General features: G+C 37.7%; 1 protein-coding gene and 1 non-coding gene across 4 annotated transcripts in view; one reads left to right on the forward strand and one right to left on the reverse strand.

Moving 5' to 3' along the window:
- Window positions 1-27636, reverse strand: part of MAGI3 (membrane associated guanylate kinase, WW and PDZ domain containing 3) — a 297604-nt gene that overhangs the window by 183581 nt on the left and 86387 nt on the right. The gene's annotated exons all lie outside the window — the stretch shown is intronic.
- LOC127493781 (U6 spliceosomal RNA) lies at window positions 18502-18608 on the forward strand. The gene has a single exon (XR_007924325.1). It is a non-coding gene; the product is annotated as a U6 spliceosomal RNA (small nuclear RNA).

Here is a 27636-nt window from a genome sequence, read left to right on the forward strand (position 1 = left end):
AGTGGTTCCATCTAGACCCAAAGTTTCAAAAACCAAGTAAGCATGGATGATTCTCAAACTGCAGTCTCTAGCCTAGACCTCTCTCTTGAGTTCCAGAGTCCTAGAGACAAACACTACTCAACATCTTCACAGCGAATCTCATAAGCATTTGAAACTAACCCTTGGGAATCCCCTGTGAGTTCACAGGACTGGAATTTTATTTTTTAATTCTGGGCAGACTTAGTTGTAAGAATCGATATTTCACAGCTTTCTTTTTTTTACAGGTCTTTCAAAAACATTTTTTTAAGCAGAAAAACTCATTTTATCTTGACTCTTTTATAAATCTAGGATATATTGTGAGGTTTCAGTGATTATATTCTTACTACATCTTGCAAATTTTTGCTAGTTTATCTTTTTTTTTTGATAGGCAGAGTGGACAGTGAGAGAGAGAGACAGAGAGAAAGGTCTTCCTTTGCCGTTGGTTCACCCTCCAATGGCCACCGCGCTGATCTGATGGCAGGGGCCAGGTACTTATCCTGGTCTCCCATGGGGTGCAGGGCCCAAGTACTTGGGCCATCCTCCACTGCACTCCCTGGCCACAGCAGAGAGCTGGCCTGGAAGAGGGGCAACCGGGACAGAATCCGACGCCCCGACCGGGACTAGAACCCGGTGTGCCGGCGCTGCAAGGCGGAGGATTAGCCTAGTGAGCCGCGGCGCCGGCCCTAGTTTATCATTCTTAAAACTATTTAATTACTTAGCAACTATACTAAAGAACAATATAAATAATGAAAATAGACTAATGAAATTGCCGGTACTACCGGACCATCCTTCAGTTTTCTTATTGCATTACCCAAAGCACTGTCTCATTTTGTGAAAAGTCAGGGGATCCTACTCTTGCATTTTCAAGGGCTTCAGTGAACACAGTTGAGAATTCAGAATATTCTGTTTTCCACTCATGCTGGCAAAGAGGAAAAAAGAGCTGATAGACAAAGATGTTTCACAATTATTGGATAGTGAATATAAAAAGAAGATAAAAGAAAAATCTCAGATTATGACTCTTCATATGATGACATTCTAGATAAATTTTTAAAAACTGTACAATAAGATTTTAAGGACAAAATGTTAATATGGTGAATTATTACATGGTGAATATAAAAAGATAAAAGGAAAATCTCAGATTATGAATCTTCATATGATGACATTATGGCTAATTTTTTGAAACTTGTACAATAAGATTTTTTTAAGGACAAAATGTTAATATGATACTCTTACTCTGTTAGAATCTATTCAACATGAAATTTCAGCATGCAGTATGTTATAAAAACCTGGATCATTCATCTAAGGATGTGTAGTAATAGCCTTTCATCTTTTAATGATATTTGTGCATCACAAAATTTACTTGATAAAATTCTTAGATGGTTAAAAGCTGAAGGCAGGTAGCCATACAAAGGTGTGTAGAAGGAAATAGATGCAAAAATGAAAAAAAAAAATCATTGCATGGATCATTCTAATTGGAGGAGAGAAATCTAAAAAGCAAAAGGTGCTTTCAACTGAAAATAGTCATAATTTCTTCAATAAAATCATAAGCTATATCTAGCACCTTTGGCAAACTGTTCAAGTCACCACATAAGACGTCCACACCCCAGAGCCCACTATCACAGTCACATTTCTTTGTGGCAGGTTTGGTGCAGTAGCTTAAACCCACAATTTGGGATACCCACATTCCATATCAGAATGCCTGCCTCGAATCCTGGCTACCTGACTTCCAATTTAGCTTCCTGGTAATGCACACCCTGGGAGGCAACAAATGATGGCTCAAGTATTTGAGTCACAGCCACTCATGTGGGAGAACCAGATGATGTTCTAGGCTCCTGGCTTCAGCCTGGTCCAGCCTTGACTGTTGTGGGCATTTGGGGAGTGAACCAGCAGATGGAAGTACTATCTCTGTCTCTGTCACTGTCTCTCTCTGGCTTTCAAATAAAATTAAAATAAATAAATAAAATTTAAGTGGCAGCACCTAAAAAATTTTGGTCATTTAAGTTTTCAAAAGTATTGCCTTTTGACAATGATAAATATTTATATCTGGAAATCAGTATTTATGCAGTATATATGTCCTAGGTTTGTATATGGCAGTTGAAGAGCAATTAATTATATTCAAAGGACTTTCTTCCCAGTTTGAATATGTACATGCCTTTAAAATCAGGAAAATACAGAAAAAAGCTGGGTTTGCTATGTATAAATTCTTTCTTATTCAAATTTCTGATAAAGTCATTTTAGTCATTCCTGTATACTTCTATAAATTTGCAAATGATTCAAAAATGTATAAAATTGAAAGTAAAAAGTGTTTAATGGATTTAGATAGTAAATGATAACTATTCCTTGGGATATTGAGTGTTAATATGGCCAAACCAATATCTGTTTATAACCTCAAAATGTGTCTATTTTAGCAAACAGTACTATTATGCACTTTATTACTCAGACCAAAAATAGGGTCATCCCTCACTTTCTGTCCTACCACTTCAATCCATCCATCTAGTCCTACTGACTTGATCACCAAAATATGTCCTGAAATTCCACTGCCACCACCACAAGCAACAGTGTCTTTCATTGTCTTCCTACTTCATCCTTTGTTTTCCTCTTGTAAACCCTCAGTATACCAAGAAAAACAGCATCATCATTTGCCATCTGAATCCATTTTGCCCTTTTTACTTTCAATTTTTTTCTATTTCTGAGTTGTTTATAATTTATAGAAGTATATAATAATGAAAATGGCTTTATTAGTTTAAATGTACCAAATCCAGCTTTTTATTCTGCCACACAGGTCATAAATATGCCACTTTGGAGGGAAAAAAAAAAAACTCTAATGGGTTTTACCACAATTTAAAAAATCTAAACTCCCTACTTTGGCCCAAAAGTTTCTATGATATCTGGTGTCTGACTACTTCTCCAACGTTACCTCCTATTACTCTTTCCCTTGCTCACTATACTTCAGCCAACCTGGCCTCCTTTCTGTTCCCATACATACTGAATGCTTGCCAATTTGAAGTTCTTCCTGCTGGGAATGCTGTTATATCACATCCTCTTATGGCTTCCTCTTCATCCTCATGCTTTGGGTCTCAATCCAAATGCCACCTCTTCAGTGAAGTCTTTTCGGACTCCAGCTTAACAGCTCTTGTCATATCCCAAGCCATTCACAATCAACCATATCTATTTAATCTTACCCACATTTATCAATATTGTCTTATTGGTAATTAAAATGATGGTATTTATGTATTATTTATTATCTGTTTGCCCCCTCTGCACTATAATCTTCCTAAGGACAGAAACTATCCTGCTAATCTCTGTATTCTCCAACCAAGAACAGGGACAAGCACTTAATTCAATAAACATTGGTCATTTAGTTAATAAAGGGAATCTGTGAAAATTACCACATACTTCCTGCTGAGGACAAGATGAAAAGTGTTACAGAATAGCACATGACTTCCATTCCCACATTTAACTCAGTGTTCTTAATAAGGAATAGAAATGTTTGTATATCAATCCACTGTTGACATACAGTCCTAGTTCCAAATACACTACCAGGATTAATATGTTCAATCTGCAAGAGTAAAATGAGAAAATGTAAATGTGAAATATAGTATACCACATTCTAATTTCTCTTCTGACTTAACATTTATAATTTTAAACCAATTTCTGGGATACAACCTCCACTACATTCCTTCATCAGCAGATAAAAGAAAATTATGTCCAAATTCTTTCTCAGGTTATATATCCCGGCTACACTAAGTCATTTGGAACTTTTTTTCCCCTCTCAGTCCATCAGCTAGGATAAACTCCACGCCACCCTTTCCCCTAGTATTAACTGCTGCTTTGCCAAACTTTGGGTTCCACAGATACAAGAATTTTTAAAAAGGAATAAGGACTAATGCAAATAAAGGCACTCATATGTCCCTTTATAGAAAGAAACAAAAGGAGAGTATTTCAGTACCCCAAAACTACAAAACAAGTCAGAGGGGTCACACACAAAATGAAATTTTGGTGATCATTCTACCTACCTCATTTTACAAATAAAGAAAGTGACATATCAAATTAATTCTCCAATTTAACAGTTCCTTAAAATTTCCTATTTAAGATGAAGAAAGAACATCCATTGGACAATGCAAAGGAAAAAATTTTACAATAACTTTCTGAAGGCTGGTGTTGCAGGGTAGAGGGTTAAGCTACTGCCTGCCACACCTGCCATGTTGGCATCCCATATGTTCAATGGCTGCTGCACCTCTGATCCAGCCTCCCTGCTAATGCACCTGGGAAAGTGGCAGAAGCTGGCAAAAGTGCTTTGGCACCTGCCACCGATGTGGGAGACCCAGGTGGAATTTCAGGCTCTTGGCTTTGGCTTGGCCCAGCCCTGGCCTTTGAGGCCATTTGGGGAGTGAATCGCATGTAGAAGCTCTGTCTCTGTGTGTATGTGTGTCTCACTCTCTGTAACTCTGCCTTTCGAATAAATAAAATAAAACTTGAAAGAAAAAAATTTGTTTCAAAAACTTATCCTTATCCCTTATATTCAAAGAGTTTGATTTAAATGCAGTGCAAGTCCATTCATTCTACAAATATATGTGAAATAACTACTATGTTCCAGGCACTATGAAAACAGTTGGAATGGGAGGAGGTATAAAGTCCCTGTCCTCATTGAGCTAACATGCTAGAAGAGAGAAAAAAGAAAATAAACAATAAGTAAAACATAGCATGCCAATTGGTGGTTAAATACTATAGAGAAATACAATGCAGGAAAGAACAGGATATGGAATAGGGTGAGGACTGGGAGTGATTTTATATACTCAAGTATGTATGTATATATGTATGTACTTTTACCTGGGAGGCAGAGAAACAGAGACAGGGAGACATCTGCCATTCACTGGTTTATTTCCCAAAAGCCTACAACAGGTGAGCTGGGCCAGGTGGAAGTCAGAAGCCTAGAACTCATTCCGGGTCTCCCATGTAGGTGGCAGGGACGCAGCTACTTAAGCCATCACTTTCTGCTTCATAGGGTGGCCCTGGTATTAAATAAGCTAGGCAAGAAAGTCCCCTCTGAAATGGATGTAAGTAAAGATGTAAAGGAAAGAACAGCCCTGTAAATATCTGGAGGAAAAATATATCAGAGAAGACAACAATAGCAAGGTCAATGACCTTGAAAAGGGGTCCTGCCTGGCTTGTTCCAGGAAAGGCGAGGAAGGTAATGCAGCAGCAGTGTATGCAGTGGAGAGCAGTGGGAAATGAGGTCAGAGAAACATTAGGAAGCTAGATCCTTTAAGAGTCTGTAGGCTATTCTAAGAACTCTGGGATTTATTCTATGATGGACACCAAATAGTGTTGAGCAAAAGAGTGATGTGAAATGACCTACACTATTACAAGATGACTCCAGCTACTGATAAACTGAAGCAGATAACAGCATCACAATACCAGCTAAAATTCTAAAACAATTATCCTAACAAAAGACAATGGTGATAGCTTAGACTAGTGTGATGATATTGGAAATAATGAGAAGTCATTGAGTTCTGGATACATTCTGAAAGTGCAGCCAACAGAATGTGCTGACAAAGTGGATGTGCTATTTGAGAGAGACATGCAAACATACCTACAAGCAATAAAAGCATGTGTTTTAGTACCATTCTTAGAGGTGTGCCAAATGTATAAGTATATATCTTAGGCACTATATTGCCACAAGCAAAAGACAGAACACTTCCTTGACCCCCAAAGAATCTCATACTCCTTTTTCAGTTGTCAGGTAAAGCACTGATTTATTTGTTGCTCTGTCACTACACACATTAGTCTGAAGTTTCTAGAATTTTATATAAATAGAATCTTACATGATTTTGAGACACATTTACATTGTACATATATCAGTGGATCATTCCCTTTTATTGCTGAGTAATGGTACATCCCTTGTACAGATATACCCTTTTTTTTTTAATTTTTTTTAACTTTTATTTAATGAATATAAATTTCCAAAGTACAGCTTATGGATTACAATGGCTTCCCCTCCCCATAACTTCCCTCCCACCCACAACCCTCCCCTTTCCCTTTCCCTCTCCCCTTCCATTCACATCAAGATTCATTTTCAATTCTCTTTATACACAGAAGATCAGTTTAGCATATATTAAGTAAAGATTTCAACAGTTTGCACCCACATAGAAACACAAAGTGAAAAATACTCTTTGAGTACTAGTTATAGCATTAAATCACAATGTACAGCACATTAAGGACAGGACAGAGATCCTACATGAGGAGTAAGTGCACAGTGACTCCTGTTGTTGACTCAACAAATTGACACTCTTGTTTATGGCATCAGTAATCACCCTAGGCTCTTGTCATGAGTTGCCAAGGCTATGGAAGCCTTTTGAGTTCACCGACTCTGATCATATTTAGACAAGGTCGTAGTCAAAGTGGAAGTTCTCTCTTCCCTTCAGAGAAAGGTACCCCCTTCTTTGAGATGACCTGTTCTTTCCACTGGGATCCCTCTCGTGGAGATCTTTCATTTAGGGTCCCCCCCACCCCCCACCAGAGTGTCTTGCCTTTCCATGCCTGAAACACTCTCATGGGCTTTTCAGCCGGATCCACATGCCTTAGGAGCTGATTCTGAGGCCAGAGTGTTGTTTAGGACATCCGCCATTCTATGAGTCTGCTGTGTATCTCACTTCCCATGTTGGATTGTTCTCTCCCTTTTTTATTCTATCGGTTAGTATTTGCAGACTAGTCTTGTTTATGTGATCCCTTTGACTCTTAGTCCTATCATTATGATCAATTGTGAACAGATATTGATCACTTGGACTAGTTAGTATTCTTAAGTGTTGAAACTTAACTGAAAAGTGATCACTGTTAAATATAAGAGTGGGAATAAGAGAGGGAAGAGATGTATAATTTGGGACATGCTCAAGCTGACTTGCCCCAAACGGTAGAGTTAGAAACATACCAGGGGATTCCAATTCAATCCCATCAAGGTGGCATGTACCAATGCCATCTCACTAGTCCATGATATACCCTTTTTTAACCCATCCACATGATAATTAATATTTTGATTGTTACTAGCTTGGGGTTGTATCACTTTATGTACATCTCAATATTTTGTGATTGAAACTGATGTGATAAAAGTCTTTGAGGGAACTTACATTTTCACTTCTCTTCAGTAAATATCTAGCAATAGAATGGCTGAATTGTATCATTAGGTTTATGTTGAACTTTTAAAAATGAAATTGCTAAGCTGTTTTTCAAAGCAGTTGTAACATTTTATATTTTCATCAGTAATGTTTAAGGGTTCCACATCTTTGATAACACTTGGTTTTGTCAAGGTTTTCAACTTCAGCCATTGTAATAGATATATGAAAGGTAGTATCTTATGACATTTTTAAACTGCATTTACCTGATGATGAATAGCACTATTTTTCATGTGTTTATCAGCCATGAATCTATCTTTTGTTTAATGAAGGTAGCTGCCTGATTTTGAAGCATCTTTTTAAATGCACAAATTAATTTCTTATATAAAATAAAACTAGTTCTGGGGTTCATTCTTTAGTTTTATATTGTTTATACTGCTGTTTTATAAAAATGCAGTATTTGGTAGAGCTATTTTCTCCTTTGTTCATTAAAAATTCTGTCTTAGTTTTTTCAAACATTTATTCTTCCAAATAAAGTTAATTTTCTGGAGAATCTGGTCAAATATTTAAGTAAATATTTTTGAGACTTTGGCATGGTAAATCTATTAAGCAATTCAGAAGCATTCATATCTTTTTTTTTTTTTTAAAGATTTATTTTATTTATGTGAAAGAGTTACAGAGAGAGGTAGAGACAGAGAGAGGGGTCTTCCATCCGCTGGCTCACTCCGCAGATGGCCGCAACGGCCAGAGCTGACTGATCCGAAGCCAGGGGCCAGGAGCCAGGAGCCTCCTCTGGGTCTCCCACGCGGATACAGGGGTCCAAGGACTTGGACCATCTTCTACTGCTTTCCCAGGCCATAGCAGAGAGCTGGATTGGAAGTGGAGCATCCAGGTCTTGAAACGGCACACATATGGGATGCTGGTACTTCAGGCCAGGGCGTTAACCTGCTGCGCCACAGCGCTGGCCCCAACACTCATATCTTTATTCTATCATTTTATTCAGGATCATGCTATGACTTTTCTTTTAAATTTTCTTTTATATCTTTTAGTTGAATTTTATGATTTTGTTATTTGTCATTTTTTTCATTAGGGTGTTCTATAGTAAATGAAGCAATTTTCACTATATTTGCTAATTTATTATGTGATAGAAAAGTCACTAACTTTAGTTTTTATCCAACTTTTTAACTTTCAAATTAATTCACACTGCTTTTATTAATTCTAATAGTTTTCCATGTTCTCTTTCATAGTCTTATGTTTAGGTAGAATCATTTCACCTACAAGTAATATGAACTGTTATCTCCTTTTCTCCAAAAGTCCTGCTTCTAATTTCTGCTGTGTCTTATTGCATTGTCCAGAACTTGATGCATCTTCCTTCCTACTCAAATTAATGGACAGAGGTGAATTAGTCAACTTTTTTATTGTGTTTTTAATTTTGTTATTGTACTTTCACAGAAACATCTCCATTTCATCATATAGCATGACCGTGGCTATTGTTTTGGATAGAAATTCCTCTTTTTTTGTTTTTAACTAAAGCAGTCTTAATCCTAACTATTAAAGATTTTTATAGAACTACTGTGCTTTATTAAACTCTTTTCTGGCATCAGTTAAGGTGTCCTTGTATTTCTTCATTTTTTACTTAATATCACCCACATTTTTAAATTCCGTAAATAAATTTTATCTGATTACAGCATACCGTCATTTAATATCCTATTAAATCTGATTTGCTAAAATTTTATATTGACTTTCCCATCCATATTTGTAACTGGATTATCATTTTCCATGTGTATATATGCATGCTATAAAACAGTTTAATAGAAATTATTTCTTACAATGATTGGAGGAATGTGTCAATAAAACCATTTAGTTTTCTTTTGTCCTTTAACAGAAAGGCAGAATAACTGTTCTCATAATTAAAGAAAAAATGGTGGCAGGCACTCAATGTTAATATGCCCGTTAAGACATTTGCATCCATATCAGATTATCTGGGCTTGATATCCAGCCCCAGTCCCAACTCCACTTTCCTACTGAATGCGCACCCCGTGAGGCAGCAGTGATAGCTTTAGTAATTAGGTTCCTGCCACCCACAGGGGAGACTTCCCTGAGTTCCTGTTTCCCAGCTTCAAATCCAGGGCCATTATAAGCATTTGGGTAGTGAACTAGGGAGTCAGAGTCCTGCTGCTTTCTCTCTCTCTCTCTCTCTCTCTCAAATAATTAACTTAAAAATAAAAGCTGCACTGCTTTAAAAAAAAGAAAAAGAAAAAGAAAAAAAAAAGAAAAAACAAAGAAAAGGCAAAGACTTGGAAAAATATGGATATTAAAAAAAGAAGAAATCAGGGCCGGCGCTGTGGCATAGCTGGGCGCCGACTCCAATCTCAGTTGCTTTCCTTCCAATCTAGCTCACTGCTAATGTGTCTGGGAAAGCAACAGAAGGTGACCCAGGTGCTTGAGACACTGTACCCATGTGGGAAACCTGGAAGAAGCTCCTGGCTCCTGATCAGAGCAGCTGCAGCCATTGCAGCCAATTGGGGAGAGAACTAGCAGATGGAAGACCTCTCTGTCTTTCCTTCTCTCTGTGTGTAACTCTGACTGTCAAGTAAATAAATAAATCTTTGAAAAAAATTACAAAAACGATTCCCTTCTTTCTTTTTTCTTGGTTAGATCTGCTGTAGGTTCCCAGGATTTTTAAGAAAGTTCATTCTATTTATCCCATTGTATTTCTGTCTCTAACTTCCCAATTTCTATGTCATTTCTATTATTTTCTTTCTTTCAATTTATTTTTCCTTGTGATCTTGATCCAGTATTTCTGTTTTAATGAACAAAAGGTAAAGTTTATAACTACAACTATTCCAGGTCCCACACTAATTCTTCATATATATCTTAACTGGTTCTGCTACTTCTTGTGTATTTTTTTCTTGCCAATTTTCCATTACTTCATACCTCAGTTCCATCTTTCTGGGCATATTTCCAATAACAATTTCATTATCTTCCTTTTTTTAAGGTTGAGATGAACCATGATAGCTATCATTTATTGAACATATACTATATACCAGGCACTGCCACAAGAACTTCATATGAATTGATTTAATCTTCAGAAATTCTGCTGGATGGATATTAATCCTTAACTTTAAAATAAGGTAACAGAGACAAGAGAGGTTAAGTAACTTGCCCAAAGTCACATACCTACTAAGTGACATAAAAATGTGTGACCTGGACATATATATTATTCTGACTTCACAGCCTAAATTAAGTTGCTTCGTGGTAAGAAGCAGTTAGGTACTCTTGCTCCTTTTTAGGAACTGAGCCAGACTAACAATTGGACTGGACTGAGTGACCCTCAGCAGGAAGGAGACTGAAGCCAAATTTATTCACTATTTATTTGATGGAAATAGAGAGGGAGGGGAGAAAGAGGGAGAAGAGGAGAAGGGAGAGGGAGAAGAGAGAAAGAAGGAAAAGGTAGAGGAAGGGCCAGAGGGGGAGGCTTAGTCAACCGTTGGTTCACTCTCCAAATGGCTGCAATATCCAGGGCTGAAGCCAGGAGCTCCATCTTGGTCTCCCACGTGAATGGCAAGGGCCCATCCCCCACTGCATTCCTTGGCACATTAGCAGGGAGCTGGATCAGAAGTGGAGCAGCTGGGACTTGAACTAGGATGCCGATGTCACAGGTGGCAGCTTAACTCACTGAACTACAACACCAATCCCAAAGCCTAATTTAAAACAAGTAAATTACTCATCCCAAATGACAACTATTGATCAAATCAATATTTTGACTTTTGTTTATTAATTTATAACTCTATTTGGGATTTGTTTACATAAATGGCTTGCATAATTTCGTTCCTTACTAATTTACTATTATGTCAGTTTTAGTAAGTCTTCTAGAGGTATTTGAAAACAAAGCAGTGTACTGATTTTTGAGTATAATGTTTAATATAGTATTAAGCATTATATTTTTATACATCATTTCTTTATTATCTACTTACTGTATCATGGACTAGAGTGGTGTGTTAGTATTTCCTACAAAGGGAAGTGGTGGGACACAATGGTTAAATGCACAAACTCTGAAATCAGACTGCCTATTGCTTTCTTCTCATATTAATATGCATAATTAGCTCCTCAACAACTTGTCTCACCAAATATTATTATTAAAGATATGAACCATAAAGGACTATCATAGCTAAATGTTCCTAAAGAAGAAAACAAGCAACAGCCAATCAGCCAAATCAAACATAACAGAAAATCACCAGATAGGTTCATCTTCACTGTATTTATGGTTAGTTCTGTATATCTGTTTGAATACATATACTTGGCCACAGAAAAATAAATGTTTAAACTGAATAGGCTGCTCCATTAGCAATATACCTTCACATTCTGTTTTTGAGTTAAAATGCATGCTTGTGTTTCATTTTCATTGTGCTTTTATGCCAATTTGTAATTATGAAATTTAATATTAATTAAATTTTGTGAAATATGAGCACATAAAGGGGTGTACCTATGGAAACTAAGACGAATACCTTGGGAAAACACTGAAAGTTATGGAAAGGTAAGTCTCTAAAAGTTAAAATTAAAACAGAAATCATTATTTTAAAAGTAAAAACCAAGGGGCCAGTGCTGTGGAGTAGTGGGTTAACCTGCCCTTTATAGCTCCAGCATCCCATATGGGCACCAATTCAAGTCCTGGCTGCTCCACTTCCGATCCAGCTCCCTGATAATACGTTTCGGAAAGCAGCACAGGATGGCCCTAGTGCTTGGGTCTCTGCACTCACATGGGAAACCTAGATGTGGCGCCCAGCTCCTGGCGTCGGCCTGGCTTAGCCCTGGTCATCTCAGCCATTTGGGAAGTGAACCACTGGATGGAAGATCTCTCTCATCTCTCTCTCTTTGTCTCTCCCTCTCTCACAGTAATTCTTTCAAATAAACAAATAAATCTTAAAAAAAAAAAAGAGCAAAAACTATGTAAGACTACATATTCAATTTGCTTTGCAAATATCTAAGTTCTTGTCCTACTTTGCAAAATTGGAATTGGAAATAGCAGTGTTAAGCATTATAGGTTGGTTATGTAAGAAAAATAAGACTACCTTTAATTGGTATTTACATTATTTTAAGCTAAAAATAAAATATTCATAGAATGCGTGTATGTATATATATATGTATATATATATATATATATATATATATGTAAAATGCTCTACCTTAACTAGAATTTTCAATTTCTTAGTCAATGAATGGTTCCATTTGTATCCTTTACAAACAAGAAAGCACTAGGTGATACTGAAAATAAGCTGGGCTGGTCTGCCTTCCCATAAAGAACCTATAACTTATGCTTATATATGCTTAAATAATTATAATATATAATATATAATTGCCTAGTTATAAGGACTTGACTTTTGCATGCAAAGTGGAATTATTGATTTGTTGGTCAACTGCTGATTCTACTTTTACCTGCTTGATAATGAATTATAAAAGTAAAACTTCCTGCCACATTATTTTGGTGGTGTTAAGAAAGAAAACCTCTTCAGTACCTTGCATAAAGTTTCTTCATTCAATATTTCTACTTTTGGGTTTTCCTTTCTCCTGGCTTCCTTGTTCCTCCACTATTTCAATTTACTTTTCTTGCTGTTTAATATGCCACCTTGCTGAATAAATAGATCATACCAGAAGTTGCTTAATTCTATTCAAATCAATAGAGTAAAAAATATACTAACTACTGTGTTTGTGACATTTTGCTCCCTACAAAATATTATTAAAGCAGCTGATTCTAAGAAACTATTCTCAATCACAAGTCACTACAAAAGACTCTGTGTTTTCTTTAAAACTAAAGAAAAAAGAAAATACCTTTACTGTTAATGTAAACTCACAGTATTACATTTCAACATCATAACACAGAAATCAAATAATGAAAGCCCTAAAAATTTCAGGAAACAATGAAGTTCCTGTGTGTGTGCGCGCGCGTATGTGTGTGCACAGAAATTAAACCAACTTGGCTAACTAAGTCTGATGTCCTAACGAAATTATACAGAGATCCTATAGACAGGTCATGAATCTGCAGAATGGATTTCAGATTAAAATTCTGTAGTCATTTAGCTCAAATCTCCAAAAATGAGTTAATATTAAAAGATTTCACTGCACTTTAATTCCCCAACAGAACACCTTACAACTACATTGATTTGACTTCCTATGTTTCTAGGATAGGCACATGGCCTCTAGGTCCAACACTGCTCCATTCACCTTCCTGTCTCTCAGTCCTTCCTCTTCCTAAAAGGGAAAGCTGAGAAAAACAAGGTCTTTGGAGGAAATTCCTCTTTGGGTAAATCTACAATTTACAATTTTTTTTTGCTCAGGAAAGAAAAACACTGAGATCTTGCCTTCCTCCCCTTCCCTCCTTTACTTCTTTCTCTCTCAACCTTCTCTCCTCTCTCCCTGACTCTTTCCAACAACAAAAACTAACTGTCCAGGGCAAAAATTCGTCATTCTGACATGCTTGTAATTGGCATTTATAATAGGATACTTCAGAATCACTACTGAGATGAACTAATCATGAGGGAACATTTATTATCCAAACATCCTCATTTGCTTAGCTTAACTAATTGAAGGACAGCCATTGGAAGGTGGAAGCCATAACTACTGTGTATGGACATTGTTCTCGCAATTACGATCAGGATTACTTATGCTATACTTACTTTCTTTGTTTAAAAAAAAGTATTCATAAGGCCGGCGCCGCGGCTCACTAGGCTAATCCTCCGCCTAGCGGCGCCGGCACACTGGGTTCTAGTCCCGGTTGGGGCGCCGGATTCTGTCCCGGTTGCCCCTCTTCCAGGCCAGCTCTCTGCTGTGGCCAGGGAGTGCAGTGGAGGATGGCCCAGGTGCTTGGGCCCTGCACCCCATGGGAGACCAGGAAAAGCACCTGGCTCCTGGCTCCTGCCATCGGATCAGCGCGGTGCGCCGGCCGCAGCGCGCTGGCCGCGGCGGCCATTGGAGGGTGAACCAACGGCAAAGGAAGACCTTTCTCTCTGTCTCTCTCTCTCACTGTCCACTCTGCCTGTCAAAAAAAAAAAAAAAAAAAAAAAAAGTATTCATAAATAAAGAAAATGCTACTCTATTTAGAGGAAACTATTAACTGTTAGAATTACTTTTTTCCTTTTAATGGTATATTTCCCCATAGGGATATACCTGCTTGGCCATACTTTCCTCTTCTAACTAAAAAAATAAAAATTAAAAAAAAAAACCTCCTTAAATGCTGTCTATGTTCCATATGAAGAACAAAAGCTAAAGTATAACCTAGATCCAGAATTGATCTTCATTATGGCAAATTCAGGAACACCTGGTATCAAAAAGTGAGACTAATGGGACATAAAAATGAGATGTTATATAATTATATATTTGGAAATATTTAATATACATAGTATTGTATACAATTTCATATTAAAGATTTTAAAATCTACAGATTTTCTAGAAAAATAAATTATTAAAACTAATCCAAGAAGATGAAGAATACCTGAAAAAACCTAAAACAAGATTTCAGCGACATATCCTCAAAGTCATTTAGCTCAAGGTCATGTTTGGAGGTTAAGGCCTAAAATAGCACCTAATCCTTACAGGGAGTTTATCAGCTCGTTCTACAAGCTAGTATAATCCCAATGACAAAGTTGACTAAGAATAGTCTCCTTCAATACAAATGATAGACCAACTTCACTTGTTCAGATATATTAAGAACATTTTTCTTTAAAAATCAGCAACTTGAATGTCAATACTGAACTGAATCTACTGAAAAAATAATACCATAGCAGATAGTTAACCAGAATTTCCAAGATGTGATCTCTTTTGAATGGATGTGCTTCCAGGGTTTAGTTTTTTTCAATTGCAATATAGTGAATATTACCAAAATTAGAACAGGACATATTCCTTTCATAGTTTGTTTTTATTTTTAGTCATTTGATCTTTCACTTTGCACTTACATGATTCTACCAATATGTAAGATTGGCACATTTTTAAAGGGAGGGCTTAGAATGTTATTCAAATTAATTTCTAACCTGTAAGAATCAATACGAATATGCTGACTAGAGAACTGTTCTTTTATAATAAAAATGCTCAATAAAATAAATATTGGAGGGCCAATTAAAGGTTCTGGTTGTTCTATTTCCAATCCAGCTTCCTGCTAGAGTGCCTGAGAAAACGGTGATGGTTCTAAGTACTTGAGCCCCTGCCCACCCGTGTGGGAGAACATGATGCAGTTCCTGGCTCCTGGCTTCAGTCTGACCCAGACATGGTTGTTGCTGCCCTCTGGGGTGTAAATCAGTAGATGGAAGCTCTCTCCTTCCCTCTCCCTCTGTCACTCTACCTTTCAAACAAATAAATAACTCTATCCTAAAAAAAAAAAAAAGAAGAAGAAGAAGAAGATTAGGTGGCTTAAACAACAAAAATTTATGAAAAAACTAAAAAGCATATTCTATGAGTATAGGAATATTGTTTATTAATGCCTTAAATATATAAACAATAGTTCTCAAGTTTATTAGGTATGGAATACCAGAAACATTTATGAAACATTTACATGTGAAGTAAAAAAAAAAACTAATACATAACTGTATATCTGGAGCTTCTATACTTACATAGATTTCAATTTTTTAATAGCAGTTGTAGAACAAAAAATTAGTTAAGTTTCTTTAAACTAGAAAATTATTATCTTTGTGTAATACTATATTACAAAGAAACTAACTTAGAGACCAGTTCTTACCCATTAGAATGGCTAAAGAGAGACATAATAAAAGCTAGTGAGGATAGAAACAACTGGAGCATGCATATACTTCTGACAGAAATGTTACATTTTAGTAGGATCACATAACAAATAATGAAAGTTCAAATGACTAGAAACAAACCTGAAGTTATAATGGAAATGTCTTATTCTAATTTTGGTAATATTCACTACATTTTAAGTACTTTTACTTACAACAACCTTGGTATTTGTAAAGAATAAGAAAATGATGCTTTTAATCATTTCATTCAATTCTTTCAGGGCAACAGTCCATGCAGAAGACTATTAAGAGTGTTCTAAATGATTCGCTAAGCTAAAATTCATACCAAAGTTTTCTTTTCAAGTCCAGAATTTTTTTTTTTTTTGACAGGCAGAGTGGACAGTGAGAGAGAGACAGAGACAGAGAGAAAGGTCTTCCTTTTTGCCGTTGGTTCACCCTCCAATGGCCGCCGTGGCCAGCACGCTGCGGCCGGCGCACCGCACTGATCCGATGGCAGGAGCCAGGTACTTCTCCTGGTCTCCCATGGGGTACAGGGCCCAAGGACTAGGGCCATCCTCCACTGCACTCCCTTAACAATGTCATGGGGCAGGCATGTGGCCTAGGGGTAAAGACACATACACACCTTAATGGAGTGCCTAGGTTTAGGTTCCTGTTGCAGTTACAGTTCCAGCTTCTTGATAGGCAGCAGGTGATACTTTAAGTAGTAGGGTCCCTGGCACCCAGGTGAGACACCTGGTTTGAGTTCTCAACTCCTGGTTTCTGCCAGCCCTGACTATTTTGGACATTTAGTGAAAGAACCAGTAAATGGACAATGTATCTTGTTCTTATTCTTGTTTGTTCTACCTCTCCCTCTCTTGCAAATAAATAATTTTTTTTAACTTTTATTTAATGAATATAAAATTTCCAAAGTATGATTTATGGATTACAATGGCTTCCCCCACATACCGTCCCTCCCACCCACTACCCTCCCCTTTCCCACTCCCTCTCCCCTTCCATTCACATCAAGATTCATTTTCGATTAACTTAATATACAGAAGATCAGCTTAGTATACATTAAGTAAGGATTTCAACAGTTTGCTCTCACACAGAAACATAAAGTGAAAAATAATAGATGATTTTTTTTAAGTGATGATGAAATCAGATCAGACCTATTGTCATGTTTAATCCCAGTGAGAGTCAAGTTGGGAGTTGATAATTTTTTTGATTAAAAAAATAGGGCTGGGCACTTGTATTAGTTAATTTGCCACTTGGGATGCCCTCATCTAGTATTGGAGTGTCTGGTTCAACAAGTTCCTCTGCTTCCAACTCAGCTACTAATGCATACCGTGGGAGACAGCAGATTCAAGTGCTGGGGTCACTGCCATCTACTTGGAAGACCAACATTGAGTTCCTGGCTCCTGGCTTTGGACTGATCCAGCCCTAAATTTGCAAGCATTTAGGGAGTGAACTATTGAATGGAACAGCACTCGTGCGCTCTCTTTTAGCCTTTTCAATAAAAAAATAATTTTTAAAAATAATGTCATAACTGGTAACCAATAACTTCTTATCACTTTTCAAATATATCCTTTTCGGGCTGGCACCATGGCTCACTAGGCTAATCCTCTGCCTGCGGCGCCAGCACCCCAGGTTCTAGTCCCGGTTGGGGTGCCGGATTCTGTCCCAGTTGCTCCTCTTCCCATCCAGCTCTCTGCTGTGGCCCAAGAGGGCAGTGGAGGATGGCCCAAGTGCTTGGGTCCCTGCACCCGCATGGGAGACCAGGAGGAAGCACCCGTCTCCTGACTTCGGATCGGTGTGCAGCACCTGCCGTGGCAGCCATTAGGGGAGTGAATCAACGAAAGGAAGACCTTTCTCTTTGTCTCTCTCTCATTGTCTATAACTCTCTCTCTGTCTCTCTCTATCACTGTCTAATTCTGCCAGGGTAAATACACACACACACACATACACATACACACACACACATACACACACATATATATACATATATATCCTTTTCAACCTCAGATTAAAAGAACTTAAAAAGAAATGTTGTGGGGCCGGCATTGCGGTGTAGTGAGTAAAGCTGCTGCCTGTGACACTGGCGTCCCATTTGCATACCTGTTCCATACCTAGCTGCTTCTTCCGATTCAGCTTCCTGTTAATGTGCCTGGGAATGCTGCAGAAGATCACCCAAGTGCTTGGGCCCCTGCACCCATGTGGGAGATTTGGAAGAAGCTCCAAGCTCCTGGCTTTGGCCTGGCAAAGCCTTGACCATTACAGTCATTTGGGGAGTGAATCAGTGGATGGAAGATTCTCTCTCTCTCCAACTCTGCCTTTCAAATAAATCAATAAAAATAACCTCTCCCTCTCTGTAACACTTTCACATAATTAAATCTATATTATTATTTTAATGTATTAAATATTTTACATGAATAAAAGTTACATTAAATCAAATAATTTGATTAAATTAATTTTAAGGGGTTGTGAAAGCAAATCCAAGTATAGATTATACCATTTGTATACCTTATTCCCTTAGAGTGACTCATGAATCATGGACACATTTGGAGCATCATAAATTGTCCTGATTACAGACTTACTTACATAAACTTCAATAACTTCTTGTCAGCAGTGAAATTTTTAATAAGGAGTCAATTGTGCTTGCTTCGGCAGCACATATACTAAAATTGGAACAATACAGAGAAGATTAGCATGGCCCCTGCGCAAGGATGACACGCAAATTCGTGAAGCGTTCCATATTAAAAAAATAAAATAAAAAAAAAATAAGGAGTCAATGACTACTCATTTGTAATCTGTACTACTATAACTATTCAAAACCTAATCAAGCTTTTGCTATATTTCAATTGTTAATTCCCTTCCAGAAAAAAAGGTTCCTTTGGAACACTGAACAACTACAAATAATCTTAAAATCTTATTATTCAAGTTAATAGGATTAAGGGCTATGTTAAAACAATGTTTGACTTATTAATATATTAAAATGATTTTATTATTACTCCCCAAAGTAAGGCATTTTAATTTCAATTCAGTACACACTGAATTGTTAAGCCAAGATCCTACCTAGGTCTACATTATTAAGTCAACACCTAGTCACTGAGGGGTTACTATGTGTATAAAAAAATAAGGTCAGGAATAAAAATGTTAACCTTGATATTCATGGAATTTACAATATAATACAAAATGGAAGTAAGCAGGTAATATAAACTGGAGATAGCTTATAAATGTTGAAGATCTTATACTTTAATATACAGGTAATGAGGAAACCACTAATTGACCTGAACCATCTACTGTATCAGACAAAACTAGGCACAAGGAGACAAGCAAGAAGGCTAACATAAGAATCAAGACAAGGATGATGAAAAATCCAAACATAGGTAATACCAGGGGAAGAAAAGTTGAGCAAGATTCTCCAGTCTAATTTAGAGAGTAAATTCAATAGTACTTAGTGACTGCATATACAGGAAGCGCTATCAAGAGGTTAAAGCTTGCACGGACTTCAAAAATAAACACTCCTGAGCTAGAGGTTTGGCTCCAACTCATTCCAGGTGCGAACAATGGGCAATGACCTCATTTCTATAAGTTTCCATTTCCTCTGTAAAACTGAGGATAAGAATACAGCCTGTATATCAATGGAGTCCTCACCAAGACTGAATTAGAAAGACTGCATTGACAGCAATTAGGATAGTGCCTGTTACATAGGATGGCAAGGTAAACAGTGATCTCTCTGACAATAATAGGAAAAACAGCAAGAACTGCTGATGAGGGTTAGAGTGAAGACTAGCTAATTACTTCAGCTGGAAGCCTATAAATAAAATTCATAAGTATGCAAAATGATCAAAATGATTAATTCAAAAATATTTGTGACAGTAAATTAAATAAGAAAGATTTCCAGCTTGTCAAAGGCCTTAAATACCATGAGACAATGGTTTGGTCAAAATAATAAATCTACGGCCCCCTAAAAAAGTTCATCTATTATATCATTCTTGCTACTTTCTACATGAGCAAATTGGAATCCTCAGAATGATTAAACACCTCAAAAATAGCACCACTCAAGGATATACATAGTATGAACTCTTTAGGAAATTAAATGCTATTCTGACTCTTAATTTGCTCAAAAAACTGCTGAGTCCTTATATAAAACTTCTTTTTAACCATATCCTTAAGATACTGGCAAGTTTGAAATTATGGGGATACAGTTAGAATAGCTTTCCTACAGCAATCAATAAACAACTGCACGCGAGGATGTGGGAAAAAGGTACAATAATCCACTGTTAGAGGGAATGTAAACAGTATGGAGATACCTCAAAATCTGAATATAGACCTACCATATGATCCATCCATCCCAATCCTGGGAATTTACCCAAAGGAAATGAAATCAGTAAACAAAACAGCTATCTGCACCTCCATGTTTATTGAAGCTTAATTCACAATAGCTAAGACATGGAATCAACATAAATGCTCATCAATTGAAGAACAGATAAAGAAATTATGGGATATGTACACTATGGAATACTACACAGTAGTTAAAAAAAAAAAGAAAAGAAAATGGATGAATCTGGAAAACATCATACTTAGTGAAATAAGCCAGTCCCGAAGGGACATACCATACGTTCTCCCTGATCTGTGAGAACTAATAGAGCACCTAAAATGAAATCTGTAGAAGCGAAATTGACACTTCAAGAAAGGATGACTTGAGCTCCCTTTGTTTTGACTGTTGAGGAATAGTTTCGTTTTCTTTTTTTTTTCTTCATACTATTTGTTGAACTCTTTACTTAACATAGAGTTAATCACATGTGTATAAAGTCAATTGAAAGTAGATCTCAGTAAAAAAATAAGAGTGGGAATAAGACAGGGAAGAGGAAGTTTGTAACTATAAAGCTGTATAGTTCTGCATATGTTCCTACAGACTTCTAAGGGTACAGTTTATAAACATGTCATAGGACTCCAAAATCCCATTAAACTTGGTAAAAATGCCATCTTAATCACTAAACTGATCATATTAGGTGTTAAAGTGAACATATAGATAGGATTAAGTGTTAAAGAGATCATATAAATAAGGATCAAGTGTCTGGTAATAAAAATAGAATTAAAAAGGAAAGAATGTCCAACATGGGAAGCAGACTCATAGAATGACAATCACTTTAAGTAACGCTCTGACCTCAGAATCAGACCTTAAAGCTTCCTGGTCTGGCTGAAAAGCCCATGAGAGCATTTTAGGCATGGAAAGTCAAGACACTGTGGCAAAAATTGTTCTACATGAAGATTCTCTGTGGATGAGACCCCAGTTGAAAGAAGTGGTCATCAAAGAAGGATGTACTTTTTCTAAAGGGAGGAGAGAACTTCCACTTTGCTTATGGCCTTGTCCAAATACTGATGGAGTTGTGGACTCAAAAGGTTTCCACAGCCTAGGCAGCTCACATCAAGAGTCTCAGGTGGAGAATGATCCTGCGGGGAAAACAGGACACACAGCAGACTCATAGAATGGTAGCACTCCTGCCTCAGAATCAACCCTTGGGACATTTGGATCTGGCTAAAAGGTCCATGAGAGTCTCACAGGCATGGAAAACCATGACACGGTGGCAAAAAACAATCTAAATGAAAGATTCTGGTGGACAAGACCCCAGCAGAAGGAACAGGCCATCAAGGAGAGAGGTGCCTTTCTCTGAAGGGAGGAAGGAACCTCCACTGTGATATGGCCTTGACTAAACAAGTTCAGAGTCGGTGAACTCAAGGGGCTTCCATAGCCTAGAGAGCTCATAGCAAGAGTCTCGGGTGATTGCTGGCATCATAAATAAGAGTGTCAATTGTTAATCAACAACGGGAGTTACTGGGTACATGCTCCCCACGTAGGATCTCTGTCCTTAATGTGTTTTACTATGAAACTTAAAAACAACACTACTAGTGGAACAATACCCTATACCTTGTGCGGTTGTGTGAGTGCAGCCTGTTGAAATCCTTGCTTAGTATATACTAAGCTGATCTTCAGTATATGAAGGTAATTGAAAATGAAACTCAATGAAGGGCAGGATGGGAGAGGGAGTGGGAGAGGGGAGGGCCACGGGATGGAGGGAGGTTTGGGCGGGGGGAAGCCACAACAATACACAAGTTGCACTTTGTAAATTCACATTTATTAAATAAAAAAAAAACTATATAACAAACAAAAAAAGAAAAAAAAGAACTTAATACTTTACCCTTTTAGTATTTTTTATGTTCTACTTAAAACGATTGGTTGAACTCTGTAATTAATATACAATTACTCTCAGGTATTTAATTAATGCTATAACTAGTACTCAAATAGTATTTAACACTTTGTGTTTCTGTGTGGGTGTAAACTGTGGAAATCTTGACTTAATATATGCTAAATTGATCTTCTGTATATAAAGATAATTGAAAATTAATCTTGATGTGAATGGAAGGGGAGAGGGAGTGGGAGAGGGGAGTTTTGTGGGTGAGAGGGAAGTTATGGGGGGGAAGCTATTGTAATCCATAAGCTGTACTTTGGAAATTTATGTTCATTAAATAAAATAAAAATAAATAAATAAATATATGGTAATTAAACAAAAAAAAAAGAGTCTCAGGTGGTCACTGACGTCATACATAAGAGTGTTAATGGTTTAGTTAACAAGAGTCACTGTACATTAACGCCCCATGCAGGACCTCTGTCCTCAATGAGTTGTATTAAGATGTAACTGTAAAACTCGTTCCCAGATGGGTGTGTGTGTGTGTGTGTGTGTGTACGCATGCAAATTGTTGAAATCTTTACTTAGTATAGAGTTGGTCTTCTGTGTACAAAGTTAATTGAAAATGAATCTTAATGGAGAATGGGACTGGCAAGAGGAGGGGGAAGAGAAGGAAGGGTGGCAATGTGGGTGGGAGGTTGGGTATGGTGGGAAGAATAACTATATTCCTAACATTGTACTTATGAAATTTTATTGCTTAAAAACAAATTTAAAAATAACAAAAATTTAAAAAAGAAATTACTGGGATAAAAATTGGTAGCTTTTAATGCAATCTAGTGGCAATGATGTTATGAAAGGCTCTCAAAAAATAAATCTCTTCCTTCAAAAATAAACTACAGGGGCTGGTGTTGTGGTACAATAGACTAAGTCACTACCTACAATTGCAGGCATCCCATATCAGAATGCCAGTTTGAACCTCAGCTACTCCTCCTTCTGATCAGGGTTCCTATTAATGTACCTAGGAAGGCAGCAGATAATGTCCAAGTACTTGGGCCTTTGCCACCCATGTGAAAGACCAGGATGCAGTTCCTGGCTCCTGGCTTCAGCTTGGCCCAGCCCTGGGTGATGTGGCCATTTGAGGAGTGAACCAGCAGATAGAAGATCTAACTCTGTCTCTGTCTCTCCTTCACTCTATCACATTGCCTTTCAAATAAACCATAAAAAGCATATCTTTAAAAAACAAATAAATAAAAATAAATTAGGGGTCAGCATTATGACATGGCCAGTTAAGCCACTGCCTGCAAAGCCAGCATCCCATATGGGCACCAGTTCTAGTCCTGGCTTCTCCACTCGTGATCCAGCTCTCTGCTAATGCACCTGGGAAAACAGTAGAAGATGGCCCAATTACTGGGGCCCCTGCACCTGTGTAGGTGACTTGGAAGAAGCACCTGGCTCCTGGCTTCAGGCTGGCCCAGCCCCAGACATTGGGGCCATTTGGGAGTGAACCAGTAAATGGAGATCTTTCATGTTCTCTCTTTCCCTCTCTCTCTGTAACTTTGACTTTCAAATACATAAATATATCTTTAAAAAAATCAACAAACTGTATTTTATGAGAATTCAAATGCCTTCCAGGTATAAGAGATTCCACATTAATGATGATACCACAATTTCTAAATATGAAGATGTGTTTTAATGATAATTTTAATTGTGATTTTTAATCAAGTAAATGTATTTCCTGGAAATTTTGTAATGAAACTAAATTCATTTTGAAAAACATGTACAATTATAGGTACAATAATAGTTATAAGAAGATTCTTTTCTATAATCCTCTATGAGGCCCTACTTCACAAATACTCTGTATTATCCGAAAACTCTGTATAGTAAGTATCAATGCAATAACAACTCTTACTTTTCTTTTCATTCTCTCCTTTTCCTAATTTACTCTTTGTATCACTTTCTGTCCACTTCCTAGCTAAGCTCCGTAATGTTCTAACAGACTGGTACTTAAGCAAAACAAAGTTTTCCCCCAAACCTCAATCAGGCAGATATTACTGCATTCCAAAGCAATACAGGCAAAAACAATACCAGCAAAGAGCCAAAATCTTTGTAGATATCATAACCAGAACAATAATATAAATCAGTCACATGGAATGCCACTGCCCTCAGAACCCTAGGTTAAATCCTTAGTTAAAAAAATAAGTTATGGGGCCAGTGTTGTAGCACAGCAGGCTGAGCTGCCACGTGTGACACCAGCATCCCATATGGGTACCAGTTCAAGTCCCGGCTGTTTCACTTCTGATCCAGCTCCCTGCTAATGCACCTGGAAAAGCAACAGAAGATGGTCAAGTCCTTGGGCCCCTGCACCCACATGGGAGACCTGGAAGAAGCTCCTGGCTCCTGGCTTCAAATTGGCTCAGCTACATCTGTTGTGGCCATTTGGGGAGTGGATGGAAGACATTCCTCTCTCTGTCTCTCTCTTTGTAACTCTTTCAAATAAAAAATTTCTTAAAAAAGTTGCTGAATCAAAGTGTTGCAGGCAATGAATATAGGAATAATGAATATCAAAGTTTATCAATTTTTGTGTAGACTAATTTAGTTATATCCAAACATTAATAAATGCTTAATTATCCTTTTGTCATTTTCAAATTATGTTTGCCTTACTTTTTAAAGATTTGGGTTTTTTTAAATTTTTTTATTTTTATTTTTTTTATTATTTTTTGACAGGCAGAGTGGACAGTGAGAGAGAGACAGAGAGAAAGGTCTTCCTTTGCCATTGGTTCACCCTCCAACGGCCACCGTGGCCAGCGCGCTGCGGCCAGTGCACTGTGCTGATCCAATGGCAGGAGCCAGGTACTTATCCTGGTCTCCCATGGGGTGCAGGGCCCAAGCACTTGGGCCATCCTCCACTGCACTCCCTGGCCATAGCAGAGAGCTGGCCTGGAAGAGGGGCAACCGGGACAGAATCCGGCACCCCGACCGGGACTAGAACCCGGTGTGCCGGCGCTGCAAGGCGGAGGATTAGCCTAGTGAGCCGTGGCGCCACGGCGCCGGCCATTTGTTCGTTTTAAAGGCAGAGTTACAGAAAGAGTGAGAGAGACAAGGAGAGAATCTTCTATCTGCTGATTCACTCCCCAAATGGCCGCAAGGGCTGGGGCTGAGCCAGGCTGAAGTCAGGAGCCAGGAGCTTCCTCTGTCTCTAAAGTAGGTGCAGGGACCCAAGCACTTGGGTCATCTTCCACTGTTTTCCCAGGCACATTAGCAGGGAGCTGGATGGGAAGAGGACCAGTCAGGACTTGAACTGGTGCGCCATGCTATGCCACAGCACTGGTCCTGGTTTTCTTACCTTCTTTAAAGATTTAAAGTATTTATTACATCGCTAAGAAAATCCCATGTTGTATCTTACAACATTTCTCAATACTGAGGAAGAAAATTGTCAAAACAAATGAAACCAATTGCAAAGAGTTGATATAGTATATATAAACATAAGATTATTTTAGGAGTTAACTTTTGTAAAAAAGACTTATTTATTTTAGAGGCAGAGTTAAAGACAGACGGAGGGAAAGACAGGTGGGTGGGGGGGTCATCCAACCACTGGGTCACTCCCAAAATGGCCCCAGCTGCTGGAGCTAGACCAAACAAAAGCCAGGAGCCAAGAACTTCTTCCAGGTCTAACCACTTGGGTGCAAGGGCCCAAGCACTTGGGCCATTTTCCACTGGTTTCCCAGGCAATTAGCAGAGAGCTGGATTGGAAGTCAAACAGCCATATATGGCACCCATATAGGATGATGGCACCACAGATGGAGACAACCTACACCACAGTGCCAGCCCTAGGAGTGAACTTTTAGCTTATTACATAGGCCATTCCTAAAGCCTTGACCATCTATTCAATCAAGGAAGAACTATTATGAGAAAGCCCTGCTCCTTCTGACAGAAAACCATGACACTAAGGGTCAACAGCATTAAGCTTTGTATTTAAATGGTGATAAATCTAAATCTAGCAAAAAAAAAATCTAATAGAAAATTCTAAAATGATTAATATTTTTGACTGAAAAGGATTAAAAGTAGGCTTAAACAAAGCAATAGAAAACCTGCTTTACACACAAACACAAGGATTATTTATATTATATATTTAGATTTATATATACCAATTTATTTTATAACTTTTTTCAACACAAAGTTTCAAAACTATATGCAACAGTGAAAGATTAAGACTCTAATGAGTTAATTAATTTTTCTTTTTAAGTGACCTTTGTATAACTTACCCACAATAAAATCAACTTCTCAGTAACACAGATGGTAGACCAGACACTACCAATGTCTTAGGCTTACAAAAAGCTTTTAATTTTTAAAATTTCCCCATGCTGTGTTTACTGTTTTACACATGTCTCTTACTGCCAAAGAAATGCTAACTAATTGACTGAGATTCATTTTGTTAGTACACAGCTGGGTACTTTAGTCATTCAGCATCTGCTTCTCAACATATCTTCTGCCTTTTCTTTATTTACCTCAAAGCAGTATCTAAAAGTTGTTCACTATAAAATATATATGCTTCTCACAATTTGGAAGTTGAACTTGATAATTATCATTGTGTTTATTATTACTATACTGTATTATTAGTAACTTCTGAATGACTAAAAAATATCCAGTGAATCCAAGGATCTGGAAAATCTGATATTAATATCAATTTGTAAAAAAACATAGTTGGTGGGTTGGAGTGAGCATCCAGCAGAGTGGTTAAGAAGCCACTTGGGACTCCTTCATCCCATATCAAAATGCCTAGGTCCAGCTCTGCTTCCAGTTCCAGTGTCCTGCTAATGCACACCTGGCAGCAGTGATGGTTCAACTAGCTGGGGTCCTGGCACCCATATGGAGACCGAGATTGAGTTCCTGACACTTGACTGGCCTTGAATTGGTGCATCCTAGGCTCTTGCAGGTATTTGGAGAGTAAACCAGCATATGAAGATCTCTCTCTCTCTCTCAAATAAATGTTTAAAATTAAATAAATTTTCAAAATGTATGTTTAAGCCAAAGAATGAAACCAATAAAAGCCATACTCCACATGTATGTATCTCTGAGCTCACAGCACAGTAGGTTAATCCTCCACCTGCAGCGTCGGCATCCCATATGGGAGCTGGTTCTAGTTCAGGTTGCTCTACTTCCAATTCAGCTCTCTGCAATGGCCTGGGAGAGCAGTATAAGATGGCCCAAGTCCTTGGGCCCCTGCACCTGCATGGGAGACCAGGAAGAAGCGCCTGACTCCTGGCTTCAGATCGGCATAGTTCCGGCCATTGTGGCAACTTGGAGAGTGAACCAACGGAAGGAAGACTTTTTTTCTGTCTCTCCCTCTCACTGTCTAACTTTATCTCTCAAATAAAAAATAAAATCTTAAAAAAAAAAAAAAAAAGCATGAAGTACCCTTAGGATAGAACATATTTCATTCTGCATTCAATATTCAGAATGCTTCTTAACTTTTTATCAGATAGGGACTGAATCATCCGCGACCTTAGCTTCTCCTGCTTTTTTGCTTTGGATGAATTTATGTTAGTTAGTCTAGCACCCTACCAATGCATACAAGGGTAAAACTGACACAGAGGT

The sequence above is a fragment of the Oryctolagus cuniculus genome, chromosome 7 (genome assembly GCF_964237555.1).
Source record: "Oryctolagus cuniculus chromosome 7, mOryCun1.1, whole genome shotgun sequence".
Classification (NCBI taxonomy): domain Eukaryota; kingdom Metazoa; phylum Chordata; class Mammalia; order Lagomorpha; family Leporidae; genus Oryctolagus; species Oryctolagus cuniculus.